This window comes from Halictus rubicundus, chromosome 8 (genome assembly GCF_050948215.1).
Source record: "Halictus rubicundus isolate RS-2024b chromosome 8, iyHalRubi1_principal, whole genome shotgun sequence".
NCBI classification, from domain to species: domain Eukaryota; kingdom Metazoa; phylum Arthropoda; class Insecta; order Hymenoptera; family Halictidae; genus Halictus; species Halictus rubicundus.
Window position 1 is genome coordinate 2,849,953 of NC_135156.1, and position 21,047 is coordinate 2,870,999.

General features: G+C 34.0%; 1 protein-coding gene across 1 annotated transcript in view; it reads left to right on the forward strand.

Moving 5' to 3' along the window:
• The first annotated feature begins 9,591 nt into the window (after window positions 1–9,591).
• Window positions 9,592–21,047, forward strand: part of Cht (choline transporter) — a 31,541-nt gene continuing 20,085 nt past the window's right edge. The window contains exons 1-2 of the mRNA XM_076791585.1: window positions 9,592–10,007; window positions 17,551–17,875. The gene's annotated coding sequence lies outside the window, so the exon portion shown is untranslated. The remainder of the gene's footprint in view (window positions 10,008–17,550; window positions 17,876–21,047) is intronic.

Sequence of the window (21,047 nt, forward strand, 5' to 3'; positions counted from 1 at the left end):
GACGTCTTGTTTTCGAGAAAATCGTGTCTAAAGATCCGTCGGGTTCGCGTGCTTTAGTATATGCAGGAAGTAGAATTGGTTGATCATGATCAGACGTGTCAGACGATTCCTATTTAATAGCATGCGTATTCGCTGTATTTTCAAACTCGATTTTCTCGAAAATGAAGAATGAATGAATGAATTTCATTTTCCTTTTTCTCGAATGAAAGAATGATTTTCTCGTATGAAAAAATATTATACCAAAAATTTTTCCCTATTTTTTTATGTAGAATCATCCTCTGCTCGGTTGTAAGATTTCCGCCCCACAATGTAGAGTTATATCCTTACATTACAAAATATTTTGAAACACATGTGTTAAACGCTTTGAGCATTTTTTATTTGATACATTTATACGAACACCGAAAAACTTTTGTAGAACCAAAAATTTTATTTTGGGAAGAAACTATTGAAAATGTTTGACAAATTATTTCCCTCTGTTTCGCTCGTCGATGTGCTTTATCTTAATGTAATTAGAAATCGAAGTATTATGAATTTATGGATTACGTTATGGAAGTCTTCATAGTGGAACAAATCGAATGATAAATATTAATATTTTTCTGTGTCGTTGGAATCAATGGAGTCAGTGCGAGGAGCAAAATTGAATCAATTACCATTATTTCAAACAATCATTATTTGCGTATTTATGAAAATGGAATCCCAAAAATTTCAGGAAGCACATGATTTTACATTTACATTAGTTTGAGGAACGATTAATATTCCAACTCTGTTACATGTCGTTTTTTAGTTAGAGTATTTTATTTCTGACTTGAGTTTGCACTAATCCAAGATACTGACAAAAAGATATATTTAATATTTTATCCAAAGCCCTTTGATATAAAATATTAACAATAGTAAGGTCAGATGTGTTTGCATTTACCAATCATAAAGTCTTAGAAATGCAATCTGAACTACTTTTTCATATGAATAAAAGAATAAACAGAACACTCCAGAGTATCACAATGTAACGCGTTTCCAGGACATTAAAAGAGAAGCACAGTAGTGGACAAAAGAAAGTTTAAATATTAATGTATATGATATCACAATTTTTGTAAGCCGGAATTTTATTTTAATAAAAACATAAATAATCATTTTCGAAAAAAGTTATTTCATTTGTTCTACTTTGCTGTTCTGAAATTGTTTGCAACTGAGTCCAATGGCTACCAATAATTGAAGTCGTAACTCATGAATCTTGAGATCTGGCATGATTTCTTTCATAAATTCCTGATTTATTGTTGGTACCATAAACAAAGGAATAATCCTTTTTCATCGTTCGAACCTTATTCTGCTTCGTTTCAATCATAACTGTTTACTTTGTGCTTGGTCCCACGTGATCCTATCCAGTCGCCTTTGATAAAATCGAGTTTGTCGATGTCGAGGATCTATGGAGACTGGATATAAAAGCGAAGGTTCAGTTTCTGGAATCGGAAGAGTGGGTCAAGTGGTATCGACTATGTAGGAGCGGAGAAGCTATAGGAAGGTTTGGTTTCCCGATTCACTTACCGAGTACGATTTTTGTCTATCTTCATTCTGCGCATCGCAATTTCCTTTGTCGCAGAATGGCTGTCAAAAAAGCGTTCAGGAATGAACAATTAGTATTTTGTCTCGCAAGATACTCGTTCCCGTAAAGAGCTTAACAAGTACCCGATTATTAGTTAATAATGAAATTGAATATTCTTCTCTACCCTTAGTACACCGATAGTTCTCTTTCTACACAATAGATGCGTTCCCGAAGTGCAGAAACATATTTTGTATCTACGGAAGTATAGAAAATTGGTTCCGCACATAAAACCACATAAAATATTATGTTAGAATCACTTTTATGTGTCTACGCATTTTATTTCAAAGAAGACTTCATGTACAATAAAAATATATTATACAAAGTAAATTATAATTTAAAATGGACAAAAATGTCACTAATGCGTAAACAATAAAATTTGGTAAACTAATATTATGAGTCACACATAACAAGATTACATTCGTTGTCATTTTTTGACAATGAACGCATACATGTTTGCGATATGCAATATCACTGCTATAACTAAAAATATATTCGTCGTCGACAATGCTTCACTTGTAATTAATAAAACAACAGTTTGAAAATAATGTATAACTTAGCATTTATTGAGTTTCGACAAAATTAAGAATATTATTATAATTTCTATTAAATTTTTTTACCATCAAACAGGTACTTTTCACTTTTAACACCAAATTCAAAATACCGCCGAAACAAGTCCCACATTGTACAATTCGTGGAATCCGCAGAAAGAGAAGTTGCGAATGTAACGCCCACAATCAGATAGAAGCTCGACCAATTGTGAAGTTGTGTGACGTGATTGTGGAGTTGTGAGAAGCGTAACAGGGAAAAATGTTTTTCTACAAATTTGGATTGATGGTGTTAAATTCCAGAATTTGTGTCAAAAGAGAATACAATTTTTCTTTAAGTTTATGTTGAATCAAAATCGTGTAAAAACGCAATTATTTAACATTCGTTTAAACTAAAAATTGTTCAACGAACATTTAAACATTCTGATCCCTTTTCATCATTTGCTTTGATAATTGCAGTCGCTGAAGACTTAAATATAATGCATAATTTTAAATTAACTTTTCCTTTAAAGACGTGATCGTGGGAGCCATGAAAATGTGAGGTTGGTAGCGAACGTGTGAAGCAAGATAAAACGAATTAGATGTATTTGTGCGGAGCTTCTATTGAACCACGGTAGATGCGGGTAGGGAAACTTTTCATTGTTCCGACACTAATAGCTTTTTCTTTATGCTAATCTTGTGAACGCTTTGTCTCGCAAACTTCTACGAAGCATATGTGCCAGAGAAAAAGTCAGTTGACTGTGACAAACTCGATTTGTGCACGCGTGGAATTAAAGCAAATATATAAATTGTGGGAAATGATTTCCATTTTATAATTATGCTGATATAAGCAAAAAGAATTTCTATCATTAACGCGAAATTGGATCCTATGTTAATTTTCTATTCATTATTATTCATATCTGTTCATCAGTCGCGCTCTTTTTGTATCTGATTACTACTACCTGCTTTAGCCCTTCTGCTACTAATATTACATGTATATGGTAGTACGGTATCTTCAAAAAGTAATTAGCACTTTTTCGAAAAATTCTTAATATTTGAGCTGTTATAGTTTCGCAAAAAAGAATTCTATAACAATAAACACTCCTTTTAAAGCTTGAATTCCTTACGTTTCCTATATATGTATGTATATGAAAAATTAGATACTAAATAATGTGCCAACTTCTTGTTAAAGCAAGTTACAAACACATTTACATTTCAACTACCACCATTTTGAACGTATTCTTAAAAATGCTGAATCATATTATGGCAGCCTACAAGTAAGAAGTGCCTCTTTATTAAATTATGCCTTTTATTTCCTCTAAATGTCATTGGAAGATTACACATTATACATGATTGAATTTTTCTTTTCATTAACACGAAGATATTCGAAAATAAGCCGCACCTTAAGAAATAAATCCTTTTATCACGATATTTGCCCCACCGAAGCAAATATTTTTTTTTCTTGCATATTATCTTTTTTCATTAGGAACAGATATTTCAGAGGAGATACTTCAGGTGAAAGTGTTAAGCGATTCACTCTCTGTGAAAAAATTTTTTCATAAAATGTTTCGTTTCCTTTAATTTAATGTAGATTAGTGTGCCGAAACAAGAGTAAGAGTTCGTTGGAAGGCACCAATTTTTAAAAAAATATACTTAATTGTTCAGGATATTGAACCATATGCTAATATGGTATAACATACAAGATTTTCAATTCCGCCGTGTCGTAATGAAAAGGTTAAAGCGTGAGAATTTTTTGGTAACGAGAAATATGTCAGCAACTTGAGGCGATGAATAATTTCGGAAGTAGTACCGTCGCGTCGCACAGTGGTCGATAAGTACGAAAACTGAGACAAAAATTAATGAAAACTATTTTAGAAATTGAAAATTGTACAACTTGATTCATTAATATCGTGTGTCTGATAAGTTTTTTTTCGATAGCATTTTATTTATAAATGGCTCGAGCGCCTGGTGAAATGTAATTTTCCAGGAGTGTGAACATGGAAAATCTGTTGCCCATTCTTTCCATGTACTTCGGGTCCCGTTATAGTAACAGACCTGACGAGATTGTCATTGAAAAATCCCATCATGATCGATGGTGATGTTAAGTCATTACTTGATAAGAATGATACATCTACCTACGAAGATTAACAGGTGTATTCAATTCTATTATACGCGAATGAATTTTCAAGTTAGATTTTTGTTCCACTTTTTCGAAAAATTGACCACTATGTGCCACGTCGCATCGCGGCGGTTGCAGACATCTCAAAATATCGATTTTATCGTGAAACATATTTTTCTTCGATAAATGTTGGCGACTGTTTGCCTTTCAAAATGTATCAAAAAGATGGAAATGGAAAATTGGAAAGTAATGGAAGTTTTTTTTTTAATGGAAGTTTTTCAGTAATGGAAAATTGGTGTGCAAACGAAATAGACCGTAACTTTTTACATATACTGTACCATTGTAGTTTACAGACTCTCTCGTAATCGTTTGTAAAAGTCACTCTTCATAAGTTTAAAGTATCATAAATTATCCTGTCCAGTTCTAAACTGTATTTTTCTACCTAGGTTTGCAACGCATTGGAATTTTTCAGTAGCAATATTGTTGGTTTGAAACTACATTTCAGATACCCTTAACAATTCTAAAATACTTACGCTTATCAAAAGTATCTTTAAGCTATTTTGAAATGTTGAAGTAATTACTCAAAGATATAAGAAAAATGGTGCTCCATTTTATCACTGTAAGCATATCGAAAAATGGTTTTGCTTTTAGATAAATTCATTTGTTTAGAATTCGTCGACCTCCTCGTGTGCATTGACCTAAGTAATGTTAAATGCATCTACAATGTAGTACACAAAATGTCGTATTTCAATTTTTATATACAATTGTCTCCCGAAATATTCAGTATCTTAAAAAATGTTTTAAATAGACTTTATTTTGCTTCGAGCGATATATTTTTGATTGCCGTAAATATTAGACTATTAGTGGTATAATCATTGGTCCCCATGATTTTTTAAATACTTCTGATAGTTGGGAAAAAAATATTTTGTACAAAAAAGATCTTTTCATCTCTTTCAAATTTTTAAAAAGCACTATATAAGTATTTTTGACGATATAGTATCCTAGGACACATTAAGAAAAATTCAACGACCTAGCATAGCATATGACCTTGAAGTTACCTTGAACAGAGAAATCACGAAGTCACGAATAATTGAGAATTATACATTAAACGAAGTAAACCGATATTGTTTTACTTCCGATACTGCTTCATATGCTTTATGAATGTAGTGACCGAAAATTTTTTTGCAAGAGTTGAATCGTTACTGGACACCCGTGAATTAGGTCAGATATTGTGGCGACAGATTCGTAACGATTTTCTTGTTGAAGGTCATAATATTTTAGGTCATTGAATTCGTCCTGAGGTCGCTTAGAAATTTATACAGTCACAAGTATAGTCAGCAACATAATTTATGAAGGATTATATTACTAGACGACGCGTAATGAATCTTTTGGAAAAATTACGTTTAGTTGGAATTACGAAAAAGATAGTATAAAGTTGCTTTTTACAACTGCTTTGATTGATTTCATAACGCAAATATATATGTTATATACATGACAGAGTTATGTACATGTTAAAAAATTTCATGGAAACTAGTGAATTGATTTACGAGTTGTAAATTATTAGAAACGGTGAAAATCACCGATTTATAGAATAAAACAGTAAGAATAGGCAGAACAACGTGAAAAACTCTAAATTTCACCATTTTCAATCGTTTTTATCTCGTAAATCAATTAACCAATTTCCATGAAATTTTCAGCATCTACATACATGTGTAACTCATATGAATCTACAAAATAAATTTTTTTAAATTTTCGGTACCAGCTCAAAAAAAGCTCTAAAAAAGCTGTAAAAAGCAATTTTTTCTATGTTTTTTCGTAATTTCGATTTAACGTACTTTTTTCAAAATTTTCATTACACATCATCTAGAGAGCTAGTTTTTTCAGCTTGGCAGAAAAACTGAAGTCGTTTGGTCCATTTATAAAAAAGTTATTCTGATTTAAAGTATGTGTCATCGATTATGTGACTGACTGTATAGTATAGCTCCATTTAAGAATGTTAAAGTGACTTTGACTTTTTATAAAATCATTTTTTAAATTCTTTATGTCGAAATTTGTAGTTGATTGAAAACAGATAAGTTTTTCTTCGAAACGTACTTTCGTCCAACTATGAGAAGTGCTTGACAAATCGTGCGGACTAATTTTTAAATCACCCTGTATGACATGGCTGAAATATCTAGGTGATTCTTTTTTTTTCTTATACGATATGTTTTCATTTAGGCGAACGTGTAACTCGTTGTCTGATGAATTCATCGACTTTAATACTTTCAAGGTCATTTAAGGCTATTTAAGGTCGTTCAAGGTCGATAAAGGTCGTTCTAGGTTACCTATTGTCGTTCATAATTTACCTTCGATAAACGTGTAGGAATTGTACAATGATACAATGATTTATTCAGTCCTTGAATGATAGTTCCGTTTACTACCAAAATAACAGTAAAGTGGTTTCAGTATGATGAAACTACTTTTGGTTTTTCGTCCATTATGACCTTCAAGTTCAAAGAATTTAGACCATATTTTCTGATCGTTCGGTGGGAAGTAGCACACCCTCCTAACAAAGTGTCCGGGATTTAACATCTCTACACTTTTCCTTGTGTAGGGCTTTATAAAACATCAAGTTTATCAGGAAGATCCCACTACCCTTGGTAATATGAAAGACTGAATTAGGGATGCCTGCCAACTAGTTAGTTCCGCAACTTTCTGAAACGTGAAACTGTCATTTTGCAGTAGAATAAATCACTGTATTAATGTCTAAGTTTGTCTTTCCGACCACAATACAGAAGGAACAGGTTTTAATTGTTTAACGAAGGTAAGTTATCAACTGCAACAAATGATTTAATGACATCGTTCGGGAATGGGCTGCGCGTTTACTGAAAACATGTAATTCCATTTAAAAAGCAATGGTCAGCTCCAAATCTGAGAGACATGCTCATCTAGATAAGATTTGCTACAGATAAGATGCCCCCGCGATGTAAAGTAAATTTTATTCGAAACGAATTTTTTGTGTATTGAATATAGTAAAGTCTTGATCTAAGCCCAATTCTTGGGTCCGTGCTGTGACATAGATCGTGTAGAGCTACTATTTTCTTGTGACCGCGTCGACCATGCCTAACGTTGGAAAGGACAGCGCGTGCAAACACGGACCGCGCGGCCGAAAGCGCACTGCATGCCGTCAATTAAACCACTAAATGCAGTTCAAACTATATCGTGTTAGTGTCATTTTAATTAGAAAAATGTTACAAATGAGTTAGTGAAAGTCCCTTAAAAAAGTAATGAAAGATAAAGAAGTTTTGTAATTGGATTAGTAGTGGTTCACACCGATATACCCGACTCGGTATCGGATCACGCGGCATGTTTACACTTTACACTACTCGGCGACCGTATGCCCCCCCTCCCCCCAGTGGATAGGATAGGCGAACTGACTAAGATTGTGTAGCTCCGTTCGGCTTAGATTAAGACTTTACTGTAGCTCGAAATGTGATTGCGTATAAAGTTTCAAACGGACAATCTATACCTGCGCCAACAGTCAATACTTGTCCTCTTGTAACATAAGCTACAAAGTATATTGTGCGGAGCTTTTGATAGGTTGGCATAACTCGAATTTTGCTCTGGCATGCTAGCTCCTTCATTTGCTAACTTTTTACATTGTAATGAGAATATTTGTATGACAAACATTTACACGAGAGTTTTTTTGTTATTTATCGAAGAAATTTAACACGAGTCGCTCACAGACGTAAAACAAAAGTAATAAATATATAATACATAAACAGGTCAGAAGATACTAATTTAGTGTAGCTGCGCAAAAATTTTAAAACACATATTTAATCATAATATATTATAATCACATATTCAATCATATATTTTGTAAATCACGTTTTCTGCTTTTAAGAATGTTTCACTGCAAGGTATAGTAAAGATACTTTGTCATATTCATAGTCAGATTTATAACCGTCATTTTATTTCTCGTTCATCAATTCTACATGTAATTGAAGATTTACGATCGATGTACATTTCAATTTACCTGTGTACGTCATGGTTCTCCATGGAACGCAAGGTGCAAGATGTATTTGCGAGAAAATTGCAACTTGAAAGACGTACAAAAACTTCTGATAAGTAGATTTTTATTTCTTTTGGTTCTTTTGTAATTATGACAAAAATTTTTGAACTTATAACAATAACATATTCGAATACAGTATACACCACAATAACACAATGGATATGCTGACTATTAACCATGCGAGAGAAAGTGTAAAGAAAGACAATTGTGCAACGCAATGCAATAAACAAAACGTAATTAGAGGGAGCGTTACCAATTACTAAAAATTTTCCATTTGACTTGTAACAAATTGGAGTGAACTAACAATTTATTTTCTTTCTTAACATGTTTAATAGGCTGAAAATATTGTAACAGTATTTTTAAATTCTTCTAATGTTTTCACTGTTTTAAATTACAGCTCTCATTTTTGCCATAAATGCATAAAATCCGCAGTTTACCAATTGCCAATACTATAAATTGCCGCCAATATATAAAAATCAATTTCTTCAACAGAAACACAAAGCAGTGAAATTATGAAGCAATTTTAAGTATACGATTATATTATTTGTAACATATTAAAATTATAAGAGATTGATGATTGCATCCATGAGGAATTATTCAATAGATTTATTTGTTTGGGTATATATTGTAAAAAGAATGGCTAAAAATTTGGATAGATACATTCTTGTTATTTCGACAAAGTAATGTAAAATCGTCACTTTTAGTGTAGGAATGCAAGTAACAAATGTTCACCAATTCTATTGGTACCATTCATTACAGAAATAGTACTTTGCCTCTGATTTGCTGAAAACGATCGACTGTGTGTCAAACGCGAACCTGTTCTTACCAATTTAAATAAAAAAGCCGATTGTTTCGGTAATTCCAGGGGTGCAATAACGGATCGATTGGTCGCGATTAAATGGCCGTTATTAAATACTCATGTCTAATACAACAATCAGCCTCTAAACTCTCTTTTGACCAACGTGGTACCGGATTACACACCTTTGCTCACCTGGATTCCCGTTCACAGCCAGCGAAAAGGGGGTAGCTCGCGCCGGTGGTAGCGTACGAAGCGCAGGCTCGTAACCTTTCAGTCCACGCCTCCCTTCAACCCCATCGGGGGTTCAAAAGAACCCAGAACGCCGCGAGGAGAAGTGGAGGTGGGCGTTTAGAAGGAGACAGCCAATCGAAACGAAAACCGTGCGAATGAGATGGAGGTAAAGTCAGAGGGTAGGACGTACCCCCTAGAGTGGCTATGACGTCACGAGGGTAGAATCAATATCAGTATTACCCCTCCGCCAGTCCTCGTCTGAGAGATACCGTTGGTTCAGTACGGGGTGGCCTTCAGGACCGTTAAGAACGCCAGAGCACGCCGTTCTTGACGAGGGCGACGACGACGAGGAGTACGAGAATCATCAAGGGTGGTCTCGTTGCTCGTCACCCTCGATTACCTTTTAGTTACTTTTTTCTATCGTCTCGTCTCGTCCCGTCTCATCTCGTCTCGTTTCGTTTCGTTCCCGAAGGTATCGACACACGACTTTTTCAATCCGACGGTTTCGGTTCGAACCGCAAAAGTGAAATTAAGTGGTCGCGGTCAAGCATTCGATCGGAGTTCGTCACACCGGAGAACCCGAGTTTCTTTCAAGAAAAGTGGGATACAAGATGGATCTTCCACTGTTGCGATGCAAGAGCGAGTGGTAGCACGAACACTCAGGATTGAGCACACACCACGGACTCGTAAGTATTTTTACCGTATCATTTTATCTGATGATCTCTTCTTTATTTGAGATGTATCGGCGTTGTTCTGTATTTGACATTTTCCAGAAAATGTGTGCTTGTTTAATAATCTTTCGATTTTTCGCTTGTCGAAGATATTATATATCCTCTTATTTCTGAATTGGAGTCACTTTCTTTTTTTACTTTTTACTTAATTGCTTCTTTACAGTCAATCGTACGAAAATTTTTGTCAAATTTGTTATTCATTTAGTTCGATATTAAAGGTCTCTACGGTTTCGTTACCTATTATTAATAGATAATTTGAAACAGATTTTTTATTATAAAAAGGCCACCTTCCACTTTCCGATTTTTCGTCCAATAGTTCTTTAAATAAATTTACTCATTTCTAAAATAAAAACGTCTCATTTTGTAATACTTTAGCAAGCGTTTCTAAAGTATTTGACTAATGAAATTATCAGCTAAATTAGAAATCATGTCATGTGTTTAGAACGAAACAAGCATTTACAATGAAGTAATACAATTTTCTTTTTACCACAGCATGAGAAGCAGGTCTTTTATTTTCTAATATGAGCTATTTCATTGATCAAATATGTTATGCGATTGTTTCTACTAGAACTATTTCCACTTAAAATTGTGGAAACAGGACAAATCATGGTGTATTTGAAGTATACAATACAAAAATTCAAAATCTAGTCCATTAGGTGCGGATAGCGTTAACGTTATCAGAAAATGTATGAAACGTAGTATGATTTGCGCCTGAAAATGAAATCTTCCATTCGTAATTTTTCCATTCGATGGCCTATTACGATCAGTCAATCTTCCTTAACTAAAGGAATATTTAGTCTCACGCGAGCATTCCGACTGAATCTTAATGTGTTCTAGAGTCTAGACACTAACTTATAACTTGTGCATGCTTGAATGAGCCATAAAATATGCTTAGAAAACTAGTTATGAACCAATGAACTAGACATTAACCAATCAGGAATCGAACATGAACGGACCATGAGCAAGCCGGTCATGAACCGAGCTTAACCCCTTGCGCCCCAACATGTTCCCTCTCTTTTATTTCAGAATTTGCTACAACATAATACAGTTCAATTATATTCACATGTTTCCTTTGCTAACCTATTTAGAACAGTTGTTAAATACTGTAACAATGTAAATCAGTAATGCAAGTACCTATTGGTGCAAAAGTCAATATCGAGTCTGACTCATAGGACTAGGAAGGACTAAGTTAAGGGCTAATTTAAACCTTTAGGGATCACGTCTGTACATCGTACTGGCTCTGACGAGTATCCCAAAATTGATTAACATCACCGCTTAATTTCTAGAATTTAAAAACGGCTATAGAAAATATAAAAAGGTCTGTTTAATCAATATTTTATGTTAACCCTTAAGTGCATAGGTAAACTAAATATTAGGAACATGAATGCATACATGGGGTCCATTGAGGACCCCACTTACCTAATTCCTTGCTAACTTTGATTACAGCAACAATTTATTTCTGTAAACTTTCTGTAAAACTGTAAAATTTCTGTAAACTAAAAATGGCGCGGCTAAAAATGTTAACACAAAATCCAACATTGGGGTCCTTTGCAGACCCCACTCATGCATTTAAGGGTTAATATCTATAACACTGCATAACTACGATGGAGCTGAAAGAAATCGGGAATCAGGTATCAAAATTTAAGGATGTCATTCTGGCAGTTCTAGAGGACGACATATGTTCGTTCACGGCTTTAGTTAATTACTTTGTCCTCGCATCTCGATCAAGTTCCGTATGTGAACGAAATATCCCTATACCAACTAAATATCCATACATCATACATAGTTAGATGGGTTTTAAAGTTATAATTACAGCAAATAATAATGTCCAGATAATTAGTATGCGATCTACTAATGAACATATGCGTTCTCAATTTGTTCAAAGTATTCATGGAAAATATATTACTCGTAGGACAAGAGCCATAATTAATTTTTTCATGATTTTCAAAGCATTGGCGTATAAACGATTTTTAATCAAACAGTAGTCATAGTAGGTTGTACGTGTTGTATGTAATTTTGTTTATCGATTCTGTCTACAATATCTAAACGAGGTATAGGTATATCACGGAAAACTATGGAAAGACAATTAGGTGAGGAAAGTAATCGTTCGACGAGCTATTTAATACGTTCAATGATAATTGTGTAAGTGATGTGGTATATATCAGCCTACTGCGTTTTTGAAATACAAAATATGCAAAATCAAGTACACATTTATCCATTTGCCCACAGTAATGAAGTATATACATGTATATGTTTCTGATCTATTCATTGGTGATAAATATGACAAACAGTTTTAATATTTAAAATGAATCTTGTTTCTGATCTATTCATTGGTGATAAATATGACAAACAGTTTTAATATTTAAAATGAATCTTGTTGAAAAAAAATAAAAAACCATTCTGAACCATAATACAAGTCTCTTTGCCTTCGACTTTTAATTACATTATTTCATAATTGAAAGTATGTGTAAAAGATTGCTCGAGTTGTATTGTATTAAAGGAATTTTTGATCAAAAAGATTTATTTATAATCATTATCTAAACTCGTTAAATAAACAGTGATTTTAGAAAATAGTTCGGGTCACCATTCTGTTAAACGTGGAGAAGCGTCGTGACGGATACTATTGCATGGCTTGATTAACTCTGTCGTTTTATGATTTCACTGTTTTTACACACGTGCATCTATACGCGTGCAACCTGCAGTCGTGACTTTTCTTCGAATGACTATACCGCTCTTTCAGAGTAGATCGATTTCTTCAATTATTCCGTCTATAAATGGTGTAACGTAAGGTCACTGAAAACGCCATAGTTCCAAGATATTTTACGCTTATACAGATAATGGATATTTATTATAACGATGTCGATTCATCGCAGAAATATTTTGTATACATTGAAACAATTTTAATATTTTCAAAATTATAAGAGTAAGGGAAGAGTTGGTATATATCTGAACCCGTATTTTCACATAATCGATAGTTTTACGATGATTCTTTTTAGGGAGTTCTTCTCGAAATTGGGAACTTTTTATTGCCGTTCTGATAACATTAATCGTGTTTTCCTTTCTTTTGTCAGATCAACAGAAATTTGGACAAAGTCGACGGAAATTACCATCGATCCTTATCATCAAAGTAAATATTAACCAAGTCCAAATTTCATGGCTTGAAGGCTGAAATAAAGATTAATAATGATAATAAAATGAATATTAGGTGTATGCAAAAGTTTGTTCTTTTCAATCGTTCATGCATAATAACTAGACTGCAAATCTTTATGCATTCGCAGCATCTTCAAATTTTTGAAGTACAAGAAGCAATGTATATTAGGAAAATTAATCAGTATTTGTTTTCTATTTTCATTAAAATATATGTTTCTGTTCGTCAGACATTTATAAAATACCATGCGAAAATGAGAATTTGCATAAATATCCTCAGTTAAATAATGACTTGTAATTATAATAGTAATAATCTTATGTCTTTTTGTGTAATTATTTGTTTGCTGTCGATGTGTGTCTAAATAACCAACATCATTGTCGATTGGCGACATACCTTGTATGTTGTGTGCAAATAAAAGAAAATTGAACAAAAAAAAAAAACACTAAAAGTTTTGCACACATCTAATATAATTAAGTAGGAATTTTAATACAATATATGTTTATATATTAATACATTTGTTTTAACACGCTCGCGTTATTTGTCATTGCTGCTTGATTATCATTAATAACTTCCAATAGAGAACTTTTCCCATCACTGTATAACATTTTTAGTGGGGCTATCAAAAGATTGATATGCATAAAATATTTTCTTTGAATTTTGGAATATTTAAATTTTGTGTATACTTAACGTAGACAATTTGAGTTGGTAAATGCCAAAGATCCTGAAATATCCTTTGCAATAAAGAAGGCAAAATGAAAGAGTGTTGTTAATCGTACAATTTTATGGAATGTATACTATAGTATACTATACTATACTATACTATACTATACTGTACTATAATCTACTATACTATACTATACTTTACTCTACTCTACTATACTATACTATAATATACTATATTATACCTATATTTCTTATAGGAAAACGATTGTTTTTTATTGTGCATTTATTTATGTGTGAACAGAATTTACACAAAGAGTAATTTTGTGTATTAAAACGTAACACCACCTTTCCTGCCCTATCACTAAATGTATCGACGTTTAGGGCAATTTATATGGTGTTGGTATGCTACGTAATTCTACCGATGAAAGTCGCTAGCTGGTCCAGAACGAACAGTCTTTGCCTTTTCACTCTTCTCACTCTTTCCACGACCTTCCGTACCTCCTTTCTAGTTGAGAAAAAAATTATGAATACACTTTCTACATGAACATTGAGGTTTAAGGCCACACGTAAGTTGAAGTGTTATAGACTTCCAATTCATGGTCGTGTTAGCGATGCTCAATTAAAAGTACGAGGCGAATGGTAACTTGACATGTTTAAACTCGAACGTATGTTTGATTTGAACAAATGCCGAATGTCTGAAGTAATTGGTTATACGCAGTCATTTCAAGTTATTTTATACGCAGTCATTTCAAGTCATTTCGCAGTCAGTCAAGTTTCATTAATTAATTTTTTGGCATTTCATTTTATTAAACATATATCTATAAAGTTATTATTTTATATATCAAAAACCCTGTAGTAGGTACACTGAACATTAAACAGAATTGACTAATATAAGTTGCGTCAAGTTGAATATGTTTATCGTTGAACACATGAGCTGTCGTATGAGGGCCGGTGAAATTCATGCTAAAATCTAAATAGAAGTAAATCGGAATGTAAAATAACAGGGAAATATATTTACCTGTAGGTATACAGTTTTATATTCACAGAAAACGAATTCCAAAATTCATCAGATACGCATAGAAATTATTGTGACGCGCCTATAGAGCAATTCCATTATCGATAACATTTAATTATGATAATGTTCCTAAAAGATGGACGGTATGGTCTTGTAAAACGGAGTATCCGTCCAATTGTTAAACATCAATTTACCAAAACTAGAGAATCGTATAGAAAAGATATATCCGAAAATGTTATTACAATTATGCGCAAGAACTTAATCTGTATTCGGTCGAGCCATGAATTTTAAGGGTCCCTATACTACGACCACTTGGAGATTTTAACGCCGGATAGCATTGAAATCTCTCACTCTGAGCTAATTTCTAAGTTCAGTGCAGTAAATTACAAAGTCACAACGTGTTTTAAATACTTATGTGTTGACGTACTATTTTAAATTTCTTTTTTATTTTATATCACTGCTTCATTAATTCTACACATGTCATGCTTCACTCTTCAATTCGTACAATGAACTACGAAAAGGGATACAAGCGAACAATTTGTCCATGTGAATGTTCTATTAGTATTATGTCATGTTAGATGATAAATGTTTCCAAGTGTTGGTAGACACCTCAATATAAAATATTTAATTGACAGACTCTTTTAGTTGTTAGTAAAAAAAATCCTATATTATTTTCAAGTCAAGTAATTTCATACATCGTAGTTAGTGGACGAGAGTGAGAAAAATCGCTCCGACAACTAATCATAAAATCAATCATATTGTAAATATAAAATAATGCCAAAAATATTTTCATCGTAAGAACAGTAAAACAGGAAAAAATGTTCGACGGTTAAATCTGAAACAAGTAATAGTTCGTATTGTTGCAAATAAGATTTATTTGTTGAATATTTAGAAAAAGAATTATCTTATTACATTGGAACAATGAATTATTTGTCAATAGAAACATCATTATGTTTTACCATAAAATAGTACATAATTACAGAATAATATCATATAAAGTTAGTAATTAATAATGAAGCATAGAAAATTATGCGATGTGAACGAACTATAATAATGAGACTTAGCTGTAATAACACTGGCAATGATTATGAATATTCTATGCAAAATGCTAATACTATACACGAATCGTTACTAAATACTTAACACGTTAGTTTTCAAGGTAAACAATTTCTCACGGAAACTTCGTAAATGTATAAACTCCACTGTGTTTTCAATGGTTATTGACATAGGCTGTATGTATAGTGTATGGAATTGCGTTGTGTTATTTTACAGTTGACAATAGTTCCTGTTGCATTGGTTTAGACATGTGTCTTACTTTAATTTGATATTTGTATATAAATTATACATATATAAATTTTGTATTGATTTTTAATATTTTTTACAGCACCCTCAAATTCTAGAAAGTAGACAATGATGCATGAAAGTGTATCGTCCCTAATAATCTGACCATGTGAAGTCAATTTTAAAATATTTGTCAGAATCAGTACAGTGCACAGGCGTTACCTCTGAAGGGTCAATTGTATACGTATAATTGTCAACTTATCTGGAAAAACATGAATAATACTTTAGTCGTTTGAAATAACTATGTACATACTAAATACAACTAAATAAATTATGTTTAGGAGTTTCTTCAAATTCGTAGACGTCTAAAATAAAGTGTCAATCTTTCTCCATTGAATTATAACAGTTGACATTGAATGAATTGTAACGTATACGTACACATTTAACCCTCTCAATAAAACAGCAAAAATTGTATGAACAAAGCATATTTAGGTTACCAGACAGATCAGGAACAATTTTAGATCAAAATGGCACATGCATCAATGATTCGATAAGTTTTATTCAAAAGTAATATACATAAAAAAATAGTACACATAATGTAAGAAGAAGGGGGTTAGAGATTTTCTTGTTGCGAAGAAAACATCGCCCTCTTATATCGAAAGAAAACGGTATCACTCAACCTAATATACAAGGTGTTCTTTCTATTTTCGTAAACCATAAGTATTTAAAAAAAATGGAGGAGGAAGAACGTACAGTATATCATACTGGTAAAACGATAACCTTTGTCAGTTTTTTATATTTACATTATTTTTTGAGAAACAAAGGTGACCTTCAGTTTTTTAAAATCGTATACTATATGTTTTTTAATGTCACATGAAAGTGTGGATCAAGACGAATTCACTCATATGTAACACAATGACCTGTAAGGTCATACAAGGTCAGAAACGAGAAAAGTATGTAGACTGAAGATTAACATCTGTTCGCGATATTATAACACTATGTACAATTATAACAGCATGTACTATGGGAAACATAAACAATTTATCTAGGCTTATGTACAATAGTCAATACAATGTTACGAAATAGTCGATCTACATATTTCTCTTATTTCTTATCTAATATGGAAGTCATTGTGTTACATGTGAGTGAATTCGTCTTGATCCACACTTTCATGTGACATTAAAAAACATATAGTATACGATTTTAAAAAACTGAAGGTCACCTTCGTTTCTCAAAAAATAATGTAAATATTTTTAATATGTAAACATTTTTTTTCAAATACTTACTGTTTACGAGAAAAACGTTGGTCCAATTTACCGCGAACCCCCTATGTACAGTTTGACAGAAATAGGTATTTGAATGATCGCCACTTTTGGTTGTATATGTTACAGGTGAGCGATCGTACTGACCAATAGAGATTGGTACGTAAGTGGCGCGATCGAAGGAGAAAATCAAGGAGGAAGGAAAGGGTAGAAGCAGACTCAGTGAGTTGTGTAAAAATCGATGGCCATCAGCGCCCATGGGCGGCCTCGCGTTTAGAACAAGGAATAGCCCCTCCCAGAAGACCTCGCTCCGGTGGGGCGACTGCTGCCCCCCAAATCCCAACCTTCCGTCGTCGTCGGCTGTCTGGAAGGACCAACATCAGGACATGCTGCCGATACCAGTGTGAGGCTGTCCCCCGCTACTGCGTGATTGTACCCCACGGGGTCTTCAGAGGTAACGCAAATTAACAAATAAACGAAGCCTTGCATAACCTTGTGCATCGAAGCCGAGAGCTCTATTCAAATTTTTACACCAATATAAATCTCATCTTTGCCGGACTGATGGCACCAGTTCAACGCTGGACAAAATACTAAAACATTTTATATATCTATGTATATCATATATTTAAAGGTGGAACGCGTTCACTTTACACAGACTGTTCCACTGAATCTGTTACAAGGCGATATCTCTGCGATTTCTTACGTTACGCGAAATGTTAAAAGGACAAATTATTTGGTTCGAGGGGACGCATATTATGGTGGGAATAATTTTTTCCTGAAGGTAATTTCTTTTGAGATTCCAAGGTCATTCATGTTTTTTTCGTATGTAATTGAGATCAAGGCTAAACTACTGTCCCAGTATGTCATGATCTTCACGTGACTATGAGTATCAGAAATTCACAAAATTTTTGAGACTTGATGTAAATAATGAAATAGCTACAACAGGGAGACTTTCTGAGATTTTCCTTGTTCTAACTCCCCCCCCCCAAAGAAAAACAAAAAATCCGAGTTGTATGGTTCAATATTTATAAAGTTACCGTCCTATTAAAAGTGTCCGAATATTACTGTGATCCACTGTACCCTATTCCGACATTGGTTAGCATGTTACATCATCATTTCCTGTTTATTCTACTATATCGACCCCGTGATTGAGCTCGCATATTACAAATCACAAAAGGGTGTATAACAACAAAGCATATTTGACGCGGACACACTTTTTCATGACTTCTGTTACATCTAGGCTCATGTCTAATGAAAAAAGGTGGAAAACAGCATTTCGTACCGTTCTTCTTCTACATATTCCACTTCTTCAAGGGATTTGGGTCGCGACATCTTTTCAAAGTTATGCGGAACAATCCAATATTGCTGCTGGAATAAGCGGAGGAATTGATGAAAAATGCATCGGATCTAATCTTTGATATGCTTCACGGTCGAGAAATTCTTGTTAGATCCACGGTGACAGTAAAGAACGTCTTTAATGAATAGAACATTCTCGTTCCCATTTCTTTGACGTTGATTGAGCAGTGACATTACCAAACAATCCAGTATTCGGGAATCAAATTTTCATTGTATGCTAACGATAGAAATCTGAGGTTTCTCATACTTTATATTTTTAGTTCGGTTCATGCACAACTTTCGTGTTTCGCATTGTTTGCGTGATTTCTTCTTTGCTCCAAGAACGCAGAGACGTGTTTGTAGAAGCTCGCGAGTAGGAGGGGTTACACACCTGTGACAACAGTTAAGCATGAACTGCGATACAACTTGATCGCAGGAGTAATCGGGGGACACAAAAGCGGTGAGAAAAGTTCGCACAAACACGTATATCCTAATTTGACCTTGTTTCAAAGTTACGACCACTTTTGTGTTTCACTAGTCCGTGGCAGATTATCTACACTGGAATTGACTTACAGTATAAAATCAAATGCGCGAACTTAATCGACAGAGATTGTGAAAGGTCAAAAAATATCAGCAAGATTCAAAGCGATGTTTAACCCACCAGTACACGGATGAATAGAACTCCTTACAATGTCTGGATAGAAAATAATTTCACCAGCATTTTCATTAACCCTTTCGCTACGGCAGTCCGCTCCGCCGGAGTGACGCCACTGAACGGGGCACCGCGCCGAAAAGTGTGCACGATGAACGTCGGTAGTCTTTTCGGTGTTTACAAGTTCGCCGGATATACACGGCACCCGTACACACAGGTCGTCGCGTGGATGCCGGCTATAGACGGCACCCGTAGCGAAAGGGTTAATAAATATTGTTCTTTCTGGTCGTAATAAGGTCGTCGCTTCATCACAAAACGCTAATACAAACAAATGAAGCGAATTTATGCAAGCCGTTAACAAACTAATTAACTGAACCTACCACGGTCGAATGATCGGTTTTCTATTTCACAATGATTGAAATTATACAGGGTGTCTCAAAAATGTTGTAGTTCCTTGAAAGGGGTGATTCCTGAGGTCATTTGAAGTAACTTTTTCCTTTGCGAAAATGTTCTCTGCAGCTCCGTTAAGGAGTTATTAACGAAAAACACAGACCGATCAGATCGCGGCTACAGCGGACAGATTTCGGCTCAGCCAATGCCAATGCTCAGCAGGGACTGTTACTGAGGCGGAATTTGACTGCTATAGCCGCGATCTGATCGGTCCGTGTTTTTCGTTAATAACTCCTTAACGGAGCTGCGGAGAACATTTTCGCAAAGGAAAAAATTATTTAAAATTACCTTAGGAATCACCCTTTTCAAGGAAATACATCATTTTGGGGCACCCTGTATAAACGCTTTCATAGGAAATGACTGCATCGACTTGTCTTGTTTAAGCGCACACAGAGCGACAATATCTTTGCCCACTTTGAATATTTCCGTTACTTGTAAAAATATGAAAACACGATATAGGTATACAAAAGTTGCATGGTATAGAGGGGGAAATATTGTGATGTAAACATTTTTTATGTTCGTGATGGTGTATCGGGGATTTCAAGGTTACCTTGATTTCTTTAAATAGGGAGACGTACCTTTACCATCATTCTGCGTAAAAATGTATTGACCTACACGTGTCCTAGATGTAGCAGTTAACGAGATATTATCGAAATAACGTTTCCTATGCACTCGCCATATTCAAGTTGAGGGATATCAGTTCGAGCACCTACTAGCTGTATGTACATACAGTCAGTCCCATAAGTATTCGTACACTCTTCAAAATCGCATAACTTTGTCAATATTGGACTATATTACTTGAATTTTTTTGAGAAGTTAGAACAATTGGATCACTACATAACGTGAGCAAAATGTTTTATTAAAATTGCAATTGGTCGAAATTACAGAGAAAGTACTAAAAGTTGTATTTTGCAACTTTTTTATGCGAGTTTGTATTAAAAATTTAAAAAGTATGTTTTGTACATCTGTATCAATTATACATATTCTGAATATTTCATCTAAATCGGTGAACAGTGCATTGAGCTACAAACATTTAACGATGAAAACTTAAGGGCGAAAGTCATAGAATGTTGGCCTTCTCAGGGAATTTCGCCCTTATGTGATCATTTTGGAACATCTGCAGCTCATTGCGATTGACCGAGTTTGATGAAATTCTCAGAACATGTATAATTCATACAGATCTACAAAT